General features: G+C 39.5%; 1 long non-coding RNA gene across 2 annotated transcripts in view; it reads right to left on the bottom strand.

The window, feature by feature from the left end:
* The window catches only part of LOC115292317, a 12,076-nt gene extending 6,822 nt beyond the window's left edge, over window positions 1-5,254 (bottom strand). For both annotated transcript variants that reach the window (XR_003908928.1, XR_003908929.1), the window contains exon 1: window positions 5,079-5,254. This is a non-coding gene — a long non-coding RNA (uncharacterized LOC115292317). The remainder of the gene's footprint in view (window positions 1-5,078) is intronic.
* Window positions 5,255-11,799: the final 6,545 nt, after the last annotated feature.

The following is an 11,799-nucleotide window of genomic DNA, read 5'->3' as shown; positions in this document are numbered from 1 at the left end:
CCAGGGGGAACGGAGGAGGGAGAGAGAGTTGGGGAGAGAGAGGGATGCAGAACTTGAGAGACTATTGAAAGCTGAAAATGAACTGAGGGTTGGGGGGGAGGGGGGAGGGGGGAAGACAGGTGGTGGTGATGGTGGAGGACACTTGAGGGGAAGAGCACTGGGTGTTGTATGGAAAACAATTTGACAATAAAATATTATGAAAAAAAAAAGTGAAATGCCTTCATGTCTCCTACTTACTCTGATACATATCAAAAAATAAGATGGACTGATGGATGGACAAATAGTATGTGGTAAAGCAAATATATTAAAATGTTAATTTCAGCATATAGCTGGTAGATCTATGAGTATCTACCATAACATTTAAATTTTTGTACACTTGAAATTTTCCATAGTAAAATGTTGGGAAAATACAACTGAAGAATATAGAAATATATATTTTGAAGGTTTGAAGATCTGAATTACCTAAAAATTAAAAGGACTTTCGCAGTGAAGTAAGGTTAGGCTCCTACTTTTTAAATCTACCCTCCTTTCTTGAAGGAAGAAAGTGTAGAAGGAAATAACCAAGGAAGTAACACTACTACAATGCATGACTGAAAGACCTCAGTTTTATGACACAAGACGACATATGTCTTATGTGTTTTAGAAAAAAATTTGTGGATTTCAAAAGGACTTTTAACTTTAAAAAATTGGACTGGATAAAGTAAAGGTATTAGAATACAAGTGCAGTCTCTGGAGCCCTAAGAATTTTGTTAAAGACATTTAAGGCACGTGCATGGCTCAGTCGATTGAGCGTCCAACTCTTAGTTTTGGCTCAGGTCATGATCTCATGGTTTCATAAGTTCAAGCTGCACATTGGGCTCTGCGCTGGCAGCATGGAGCCTGCTTGGAATCCTCTCTCTCTGTCCCTCCCTTGCTCACTCTCCCTTTCTTTCAAAATAAATAAACCTTAAAAAAAAGATATTTTTTGCTTGTTGTGCAGAGATTTTGAGAAAGTTCATAAGTACCTAGTGAAGGAGGAAACTATCCATCATCTGACCACCAAAAGAAAATCAGTTAGTAGTTCGAGAAATTTATTTCCAGTGACTTCTTTTTCCATTTTAACAGACTTAAAATGGTAAATAGTTCACTATGGTGTAAATATGTTTCATGTGAAAAAAAATTTTCATAAATAATTTTAAGGACTATACAATGTTATTTCAAATGGGTATGTCATATTATAATATGAAAATGTAGGCACATAGGTTGTTTTAGTTTAGTTTTCCAAAATAAATAATGTTGAAAAAAATCTGTGCAAAAATACTTATTTTTAGGACAATGAATTTCTGGAAATTTAGGTTTAACAGAGTATCTTAGCTGGTCAATGGGTGAAGAATTAGTCCCCATGTGCTTTTGACAAAGTGTCCATATAGCCACAGACAGCTTAATTACATTAAATATGGGCTTAACCTCATCCATGGTTAGTCAGCGGTCCAACACCCACGGAAAGAGACTGAACACTGTCTATACCTGCAGTTCATGCAAACACAGACCTATGCATTAAATGGGGGATGGCATGGGAGATGGAGATGGCAAACTCAGTTTGAAGGTGTTCCTTTCTTCTCAGGCAAGGGAGAAGGGAAATCTTAAGTGAGGCAGGAGCGCAGCGATGGAAGAAGCTGCCTGAAGCAGTGAAGGGGGAGAGTTAGTTGCCCTTCTACGGGATGAGGCTATGCTTGAACCTCTCCAGGTTGATGCATCTGCTGGATATCCCTGGAAAGAGCAGTCTCTGTATTATAAAAAGATAAAGAGGGTCTCCTGGGTGGCTCAGTTGGTTGGATGTCCAACTTTGGCTCAGGTCCTGATCTCATGGTCCCTGAGTTCGAGCCCCACATTGGGCTCCATAGTGACAGCTCAGAGCCTGGAGCCTGCTTCAGATTCTGTGTCTCCCTCTCTCTCTGCCCCTCCTTTACTCATGCTCTGTCTCTATCTCTTAAAAATAAATAAACACTTTTTAAAAAGGATAAAGAAACTGTATCATGTTAACCAGAGAGTGGAAAAAACCACTGTGCTAAGAAGGCCCTCTTTAAGAGCAGTGGATGTGAGAAGATAAAGTATGTCCATTCCACAGCAGAAAAAAGGTGTTAGCCATGGAGAGACACTCAGAAATGGGGACCCAGAGCAAAAGAACTTAAATATATTGTTATCCTCTAGGCAAGAGGACCTGGTACAAGATGAGAAAAGATTTGTATCTCTTCCCTGTTCTGCTTCTGCAAATGACTCAGATCTACTAGAATACTAGAGCCGGCAGGCACCAGCTGGAGAGAGCTGATTGGTAAATACTCAGGAATTTTGCAAACTGGTTTGGTAACTTGAAACTGGCCATGCTGGTAGTAGTCACAGCATGGAAATCAGCAAATACCGCATCTCAGAGCTCCCCCTGACCCTGGAGATCTGGCTTACCAGTTCATCACAGCTTGAATCCAAAGCTCCCTTTCAGATTTCTCTCCCCAACTCCAGACCCATTATTGCCAACTACATTCAGAACATCTCTATTCAAATTCATTAGGTTCAAAAGAGAACCCATTATATTGTCTCTCAGGTATGACCTCGCTAGTGTGCTCTGTACTTCTCTTAACAATTTACTGTCTTCCCAAACACTGTAACTCAAAACCTCACGGTCATATTTGACCCTTCACTCAAAAGTAACAAGAAAAACTAAAGGAGAAAAAGGAGAATTATTCCAGTGGCATTAATTTAACACATTATATCAGTCCTTGTGCTTATCCCTTTACAAACATTCTCACAACATCTCTTGAAAGAAGAAATTATTCCATTTCTGCAAATGGAAAACTGAGGTTCAAGAAAGTTATATTACTTACACAAACTTATATAGTTAATGATTTTTAGAACTCTGATTTGAATTCAGGGTCCTTTGAGTACAAAAACCACTCTTAGACCCAAATGTCACATTTCTAACTAATCAGCTGCTCAATTTGGCCCTTTTGGGATTTTGTCACTATTTTTATTGAGCTACTATTTGTATATAAATTCACAAATCTTAAGTGTACATTTGCTGTGTTGACAAATTTACACATGGTGTCAACTCACTCTCCTATCAAAACATAGAACACTTTCAATAGCCCACGAAGTCTTCTCCTTCCTTGTTGTAGTCAATCCCTTCCGGAGAGTAACTACTGCTTTGATTTATTTTGTCACAAAAAGGTTTTATCTATTCCAGAATTTCATATAAATGAAGTCATATGGCATACACTTTTTTGTAGAAGGCTTCCTTAGCTGAGCATTTTGAAAATAATCCATATTATTTATGTATATTAATATTATATGTTTTTTGTTGCTGAGTAATAGTCCATTGTATAAACAAATCAATGTTTGTTTATCTACTTTTTTATTGACAGGCATATGAATGATTGGCTATTATGAATAAGGATACTATGAACATTCTTATGCAAGTCTTTTAGTTGGCTAAGTGCTGATTCATAGGTTTGGTATATGTTTATCTCTATGAGAAATAGTTATACTGATTTCCAAAGTGATTTTGTCATTTTATATTCTCTACTTACAGTAAGGTTACTTCATGATAAACCCATCGTCAACTGAAAATATCCTAAGTTGACAGTGCATTTAATATGCCTAATCCACCAAACATCAAAGCTTAGCCTAGCCTACCTTGCATGTGTTCAGAACACTTATGTTAGGCTACAATTGGGCAAATCTAACAAAAACCCCATTTTATACTGAAGTGTTGGAATATCTCCTATACTTAATTGAATACTGTACTGAAAGTGAAAAACAAGATGGTCAGGTGAACAGAATTGCTGTATGCCTATGGGCTGTTGACCCTAGTGATCACGAGGCCACCTGGGAGCCCCAGTTTGCTGCCACTGCCCAGCCCCACGAGAGGATCCTATCACTGTGACTAACTGGAAAGACATCGTTTCTGATTTTGAAGTTCTGTTTCCACTGAACACGTGTTGCTTTTGCCTGATTGTAAAGTCAAAAAATTAAACTGAACCATCAAAAGCTGGGAACTGTCTGTATGTGATGATTCCAGTTACTCCACATCCTTGCCAACACTTCGCATGTATTGTCAGGTTGTTGTTGGTTTTTTTTAATTTTAGCCATTCTGGTGAGCATGTAGTGATAACTCATTGGCTTTGATTTGCATATCCCTAACTACATTTCCCTTAATGATTTATGATGTAGACCTAGACATTGAAGAAAACACAGGGATATGAGGAATATATCTTCATGACTTTAGAGTAGGCAAGAACTCCTTTGACAGGACCCAGAAATCACTAACTTAAAAATATGTATGTATATATATACACACATATCTATATCTATCTATATATATATATACACACACACATATACATGCACACACACACATACATACATACAGTGGACTTCATCAACCTTGAAACCTTAAGAAAATGAATAAACAAGCCACATCCTGTAATAAATACATACATACAAAGCACTTATACCCAGACTATATAAAAACAACTCTTTCAGCTCAGAAATTTTAAAAAAATCCAATGAGAAATTATGGGCAAAAGATTTGAACAGACACTTCACAAAGGAAGATCTACAATGACCAAAAAAAGTACATGAGAAAATCCCTCACAATACTTCACCTTTACCTTTTCTAGGAGTCAATCATTTTTTATTTTGTATAACAGTTTCTGTAAGTACAACTCCCACCCCAAACTGTAAACCACTTGAAAGCAGAATGAACATTTGAAGCACCTTTGTACCAGGGTATCTATACGTGTGAAGACAAGAAAGGCTCACAGATGGTTTTAAATGGTTGAATTAACAATGTATATCATAGGACATCTTAACTGGTCATTCTTATTGTAAACAAATGAAGTAGTAACATAAGAGCGGCACCAAGAGAGTAAAAAGAAAACAGACAACAAGAGGGATAGGCCTAAGGGGGGCGGGGGGAAGTATTTCCTATAAACAGTTGAAATGGCATTTTAAGTGTCAGTGTAAAACATAAGAGGAAATAGGTTTAGTAGAATAAGACAACAACAATAATATGAAATAAAGCTTTCCAAAAATAAAACACCTACTTTTTTGCATGGGCAACCCATCTCTGTGTGAGTAATTTTGCATCTATGAAAGCCCAGGGGAAGCTATCAGACCAAAACAGGAAGCTGTGCGTGTGCTCTCAGGCGGAAGTCACCAAGACATGGCTCTTGTGTACTCTGATGTGCATCCTGCTTGCCAGAAAACTCAGATTCCTGGTCAAAACATAGACCCCAAAATGCAGATGGCAGCATTATTGCATCACAATAGCGTTTCCAGATTCCGGTGACATCTTGGAATTCCCAGCATACCATAAGCTGAACTCCTATAGAGCATGCATATCCTTTCTGAAATAAAATATGTTCGCTAAGGGACTTGTGAATGACTTGTGTAAAACTTGTTTATCCCCATGACTCATGAGCTGCTGTTCAATATTTACAGTAACCCTAAAAAGGAATTTTCTAGTATCAAAGGTTTACTCAGGCCATCTTCATAATTATTTTAAAATAATAATGCACTCTTTTGTTCCAGATGATGTCCTCAAGAACCAGTTCTTTTCAGGAAAAGAAGCCTTAAAAATTCCAATGATCTTATTTCTGTCCCAAATTTCAAACTAATTTGTATAAATCATTCAATTCCTATGTAAAAGAACGATTGGTTCTTTTCTCTTTCCTGATCAGAGCTTTGACACACGTGGAAATGCTGACTAATGGAAGCAATTTTCATGACTTTTCCTTTTTGAGATTCTCAGGGGCGGGGGGAGGGGAGCAAGCTTACAGCATAAATTAAATACCATTTCATGACTAATGCAGTAAACAAAAGGATTAGAGGGACACTCTAGGTAGGGTTCATACGGGTCCTGGGAAAAGAAAAAAACAACAGAAATTTTAAAAAAAGAAAGAAAGAGTGAGAAGAGTTAAAAGATTTATAAGACTCTAAAAAAAAAATAAAGACATTCCAGAACTATAAAATGTATGAGTGTGTATGTGTGTGTGTGTGTGTGTGTGTGTTTATGGAGTGGGGGGAGGAGGTATACAAGAGTTAGAGAAAAGCAAACCTTAAGTGAAAGTTATAGTTGTCAGGAAAACCTTGGAAGATAAATACATTTATCTGTATTAAAGCAAAACATACCAAGATAATTAGCACAACTCCTTAAATAATATGACCTCATCCAGATGCCATCTCAGAAACATTATTCTCCAATAATAGAACCATCTAACACAGACACACACACACACACACACACGCACGCACACACACGCACGCACGTGCACACAAACAACATTTTAACACGAGACCCAAAGCCATAGCAATAGACATAAGGGAAGGAAAGGGTGGGAATAGCAAAATGGCAGAGTATTCTTAAACCCATTGGATGGACATACTTACAAACTTCAAACCAACCTCTTGAAGTCTCACTTTTTTCTCAAGTTTTTTTCAAGCTAAAGGGAAAAGAAAAGAAAGTGCTTGTGTTCTTTTCTTTCCTGATCAGAGCTTTGACACTTGTGGAAAACAAAAAGTAAATGGTCCAAAGTTCTGGAGGGACATCAAGGTAAAGGCAAATTCATTCCAGGTATTACATTCTTTGTCCTTTGCAACCTGTAAATAGATTGAGAACACATGTTCAAGGTCCTCCTCCTCTCTTTGACTGCCCTCTCTCAGGGCAACATTGGCTCAGATTTTCCACGAATCTGATGCATTCCTATAAAAGATAAATGTATATAGTTTTTTAGATCTGTCATATTTTTAAATGCTCAAGGAAAGCCCACCCTTTAAAGGATTTCCCCGTGGTTTATACACGTCTAAGTTCCAATTTTGGCATTTGGGACTTCTATGAAATGTGTTGTGTCAGAATAGCATTCCATTTCAGAATCAGTGAATGGGTTCGCTACACCAGAATGTCAGGCTTCCGTACGTTATTTCTGTATTTTAATTCAAATCCTTTATGTGACTACCTATCCATTTCTAATTTGAATTTTGCTGGGTGGTTTAAAGCTTTTAAGTCCTTTCACATCCATTCTTTAAGATGCTTAGTTTAGCATCTTGTGTTTTCCCCGCCAGGGTTTTCTTGTGCATAATTCTTTGGCACGCCAGGTGGCAGGTTCTGAAACAGTTGTTGGGCTTTCGATGGCCCCCAAACTCTCCCAAGGAATATGGGCAACTTGGGAGCGTCCTGAAGGATTTGGTGCCTGGGGTAACACGTGCTGTTTGTTTAGTGAATTAGCACCTCAGAAAAAGATCGTAAAGAAGGTGTGCCTGTCGGCATGGGGCACAAAAATAGGAAGGCTTGCCAATCTGTTCCAACACTAGTTGGTGTTCTGTCAGCACTGCACAAGTTTTAGACTCTAGTTTGAAATGGATAACGTCAATGTTTTTAGCCAGTGTTTATGTTTGAAGACAGGATTTAGATGATGTCAGCTGAAACCCACAATCCTGGAGGAGCTTTTAATGAGAATGTGGTTCATTTGGTCATAGATGATCCTAATGCCTGTCTCGTTCCTTGCAGGAGTGTGGAGCACATTTTCCAGAGATTTCAGTTCTGATGTAGATATTTTTTTTAATTCTGTGCTGTAGCAATAAATCTATACTGACTATTTTCTAATTATATTTAACATAAATGGTGAAAAAGGACACCTGCATCATTATTGGTGATACCAATAATAGCTGCCAGTCACGCATGTTAACTAAGGCGCAGCCACAAGACTGAGTTATTTACATACATCTAATCTTTATAATAGTGCTGCACCACAGGTTCTAATATTAATATTTTACAGATCAAGAAACTGAGCCTTTCCATTACTGAAAATATGTGTCACCTTGACCCCAAAGCCAGTTTTTGACCATCACACTATACTGCGTCTCTCTGCAGTGCATTTAAGTGGACTTTGAAAAGCTGCAACACTCCATAAATGTCAGGTGGTATTATCATGGCTGTTGGAAAGGAGTCTTAATCTTGCACTGCTCTCTCTGCCACAATCTAAAGGAAGAAACGCCTTAAAGTGGTTTGGAGGGCACAGCTCTCCTTGTGAGGCATTTGAGTGGAGTTATACCTTGGGAATCAGGCGCAGTAATACTTCAGAACTAGTGTTGTATAATTTCGAGAACTCGAGTTATGAGCCAATGTCACCAGAAACTGCTAGCTACTTCTGAGTGTGGAGAAGAAAAAGAAACAAAACAGCTACTTCAGGGCTGATGGAGGCCTGCCTGGGATGCCTCTGTTTCTCTGTTGTGGTTGCAAAGAAAATGTCTGCATTCTGAGAGCACTTCAAAACGAGTTCATCTCTCTGCTCCTTGGATGATACCTGTATGTTAAGGTTTCGAAGGAAAGATACGGTTTCTGACGCCGCAAGTTAAAGACATCTGGCTCCATTACCCATCACTGTTATTTTGAAGTGAGAAATTGGTCAAAGGTCAAAGATCAAGACTCCTGAAGCAGAAAACTGAAACAAGGTGCTTAGTCATCGGGTGATCCCTCCACCTTGTGCAGATATGACATCTCCTAGTTTAAGGCCCACTGTCTGCTGATATATCTCTGTGAAAAAATAGCATTTGCGGGTCTTCCCTGAAATAGAAGTCCGCATCTCTACTGAGACAGGAGACCGCTTTTGCTCACCAGTTGATCACTTGGGCAGCAGCGAGCAATTGCAAGTTATCAATAATTGCTTTGTTAAGCAAACAGATTTCAGCAATTTCTCTCAAGTAAAATATTGCTTTCATGACATCAACCCTTTAGCTGAAAAGACGAATTAATCTGTTGTCGAGGCAACTAAAGTGATCTTAATTATAGCTGTGAATTTGGTGTCATCCATAGATTAGGGGAACTATTTTGTTGATCTTAATGGATTCTTGAATTTATGAGAATTCCCTCTGTCTGTGTTTGTCTCTCTGTGTCTCTCCCTTTCTCTGTGTGTCTCCCTTTGTGTGTGTGTGTCTCTCTCCCTCCACCCCTCCCTCTGCTCTCTGTTACACAAGAATGCTCAGGCCTGAGCTGGTGTAGTAAATGTCTGTTAAGGCATTCAAACATCTACCCCTCTACCATCATTAGCAAGCACTGCTTTGGAGCAGGGGCAAAAACAAGCAGCCTCTGCCATGTGGGAGGAAGCGTGAGTACATCCTTGCTGATGAGGGAAGATGCCTGTGATCACACACCTTCAGGGGGGAGCAGACAGAGTGTGTTTGAGGGAGAGCAGGGAAGAAGCAAACTTGGTGACGGTCCAAAGCCAAGGGCAGCTCGAGCCCTGGAATGGGAGTATGAACCAGAACTATGGTGCATCACTCCACCAGCTTCTGGTTCTTAAATTCTGGCTTAAAAATTCAGTGCAGAAACTCTCCATGGTTTCCCGTTTCAGCCTTTTTATTTTTCTCTGCCCTAAGGAAGTCCAATTTCTTGTTGTGTACAATTCTAACTTGTTTTGTGTTATTACCAACTTATCTCATTTTGGGTTCAGTTGCACTCCCCTTTGTTCTGGGGGGGGAAGCTTGAAAATTTAAACCTCCTGATGGGGGCGCATGAGTGGCTCAGTCGGTTAAGCCTCTCGCTTCGGCTCAGGTCAGATCTCACATTCGTGGGTTCGAGCCCCGCGTCAGGCTCTGTGCTGACAGCTAGCTCAGAACCTGGAGCCTGCTTTCAGTTCTGTGTCTCCATCTCTCTCTGCCCCTCCCCCTCTCATGCTCTGTCTCTCTCTGTATCAAAAATAAATAAAACATTAAAAAAAAATTAAACCTCCTGATGGACAGTGTGGTGGAGAAGCCTTGGCAGGTTTTATCACTTCCATCAGCCCATGTCTACAGACACAGCTTGAAAGATCACAGCGTTCTATGTATATTGTTATCCCTGAGTTAATGAGGCAAGGGCTTTGGTCATTAATATATACCTTCAGCCTTTACAATGTGGGAACGTCCTTAAAAGATTTCATAGCTAAAACATTGTGTGTGGGTGCGTGTGTGTGTGTATGTATGTACACACATCCCTTAAGTTTGGGTTAGAAGCCAGAATGGGAGCTGAAAATTAAAACTAATAGGCAAAGTCTCAAAAATCTAAGTTTTGTTTTCAGTTAGAATCTTAAAGAAGGGTTTGAGTGGTTCATATTCTATCTAAAATGGTTAGTTCATAAATAATGAATGTTAGAAAGGCAGAATGCCTAAAGTCCCTTTATATCCAAAAGGAAATTTATGATCCCTTCAAAATTTTAAATCATTTCAGAATGGTAAAAAGAATACCTTGAGGTATTATGCTTGACCTAAGTTCTACTCTGGCAACTTGCTAGAATTATATTCCATAGAAGGCAGAGTTAATCAACCTTAGCACTCTTGGTACTTTGGACCAGATAATTCTTTGTTATCAGGACCTGTCCTGAGAATTATGAGACTTTTAGCAATATTCCTGGCCTGTACCCACTAGATTCCTGCAGCAACCCACCACCAGATGAGAGAATCAAAAGTGTCTCCTAACATGACCAAATATCCCATGGGAAAGAGGGGAACAAAACCACCTAGGATGACAATCACCGATAAAAGAATTCCTATGTAGTATGTGTGTGTGTGTGTGTGTGTGTGTGTGTGTGTGTACATGCATCCATGCCCACATGCGTGTGTGTTGGGAGGGGATTTTTACTAAACAAACTAACTGTAAAATACCTTCAACTTTAACTTGGTACTGCGTTTTGAAAAACATAGCCACAACACTTGTCATCTCTCACAAGAGGCGGAGAATATTTTCAATCCCTTTGACTCTTGCTTTGCCTTCTAAAAAGCTTTCCTAAAAAGAATGTGCTTATAGGACATTATGTGACATCTGAAGGTAGGACATGGGAGGTCTTACAGGTCCCAGTTTGCTGTCATGGAGGGCTGCCTTGAGACCACTGTGTAAGGAAGCTGGTCTAGCCTACCAGAAGATCAAAAGATACCTGAAAGAAAGACAAGATGCTCCATCCAACAGCAAGCACCAGTGCCAGAAACAGGAAGGAAGCCATCTTGAACTTGGCAGGACAGATGATTCTCCAGCTAACTCAGCCTCATGAGTGAACCTGGCTCACTGGTCCCTGCTTTGGACATAATTAAGAGACTTCTGTATGAAATGTGGAGGATCAGATCCAGACAGGCAAGTGACTTATGGCCAGAGCCATGAAGACATGGTTCCTAGCATCACCAGAGAACTTCATACAACTTCTCAAGAGTGTATGTGTAGGTTGGATACTAATTTTTCAGATCGTCATCCAAATCAGTTAGGGAAACGTATGTTTACACAGTATCAACAGTGTACAAAGTATAGAAAAGGAAGAGAGGATAGGCAATGGCTTTCTACCTTTTCTAAAGTAAGTTAAAACAAAATCTTGGCTTGTTATTTTGGAAAATAAAACATCATGCCTGGAACAATAAAAATATATGCATCAAACAGGTAATGGTTGTGGAGGCTGGGTATTGATAACTTGTCAACTTAGTTGTGCCGGAAGAATTTTCCCAGAACTTCTCTTCAGGTATGGTTCTAGATTAAAGCTAACTGAAAGAGAAATCCACATGACAGTTTTAAAAGGTGGAGCTGAAGCCATGGCCTTTATGCTCCAAAGGTTTTCATGGTTAGATGCACTGAGAAATGGATGCAGAGATGCCAGTGGATTCCATCCTATCCTTGCTCTCCCCCTACCTTGTGTCCAGTTCTTCCAAACTGCTGGTCCTGCATCAGCAGCTCCCCCAAACCCACCACCTGAAGTAGAGACAACAGCTTGCATGCTTTCTCTGCCAACTCTCCTTCATAAAACGAGGTCA

Source organism: Suricata suricatta, chromosome 5, assembly GCF_006229205.1.
Source record: "Suricata suricatta isolate VVHF042 chromosome 5, meerkat_22Aug2017_6uvM2_HiC, whole genome shotgun sequence".
NCBI classification, from domain to species: domain Eukaryota; kingdom Metazoa; phylum Chordata; class Mammalia; order Carnivora; family Herpestidae; genus Suricata; species Suricata suricatta.
The sequence above is the reverse complement of the archived record's forward strand: the minus strand, read 5'-3'. Positions and strand labels throughout refer to the sequence as shown.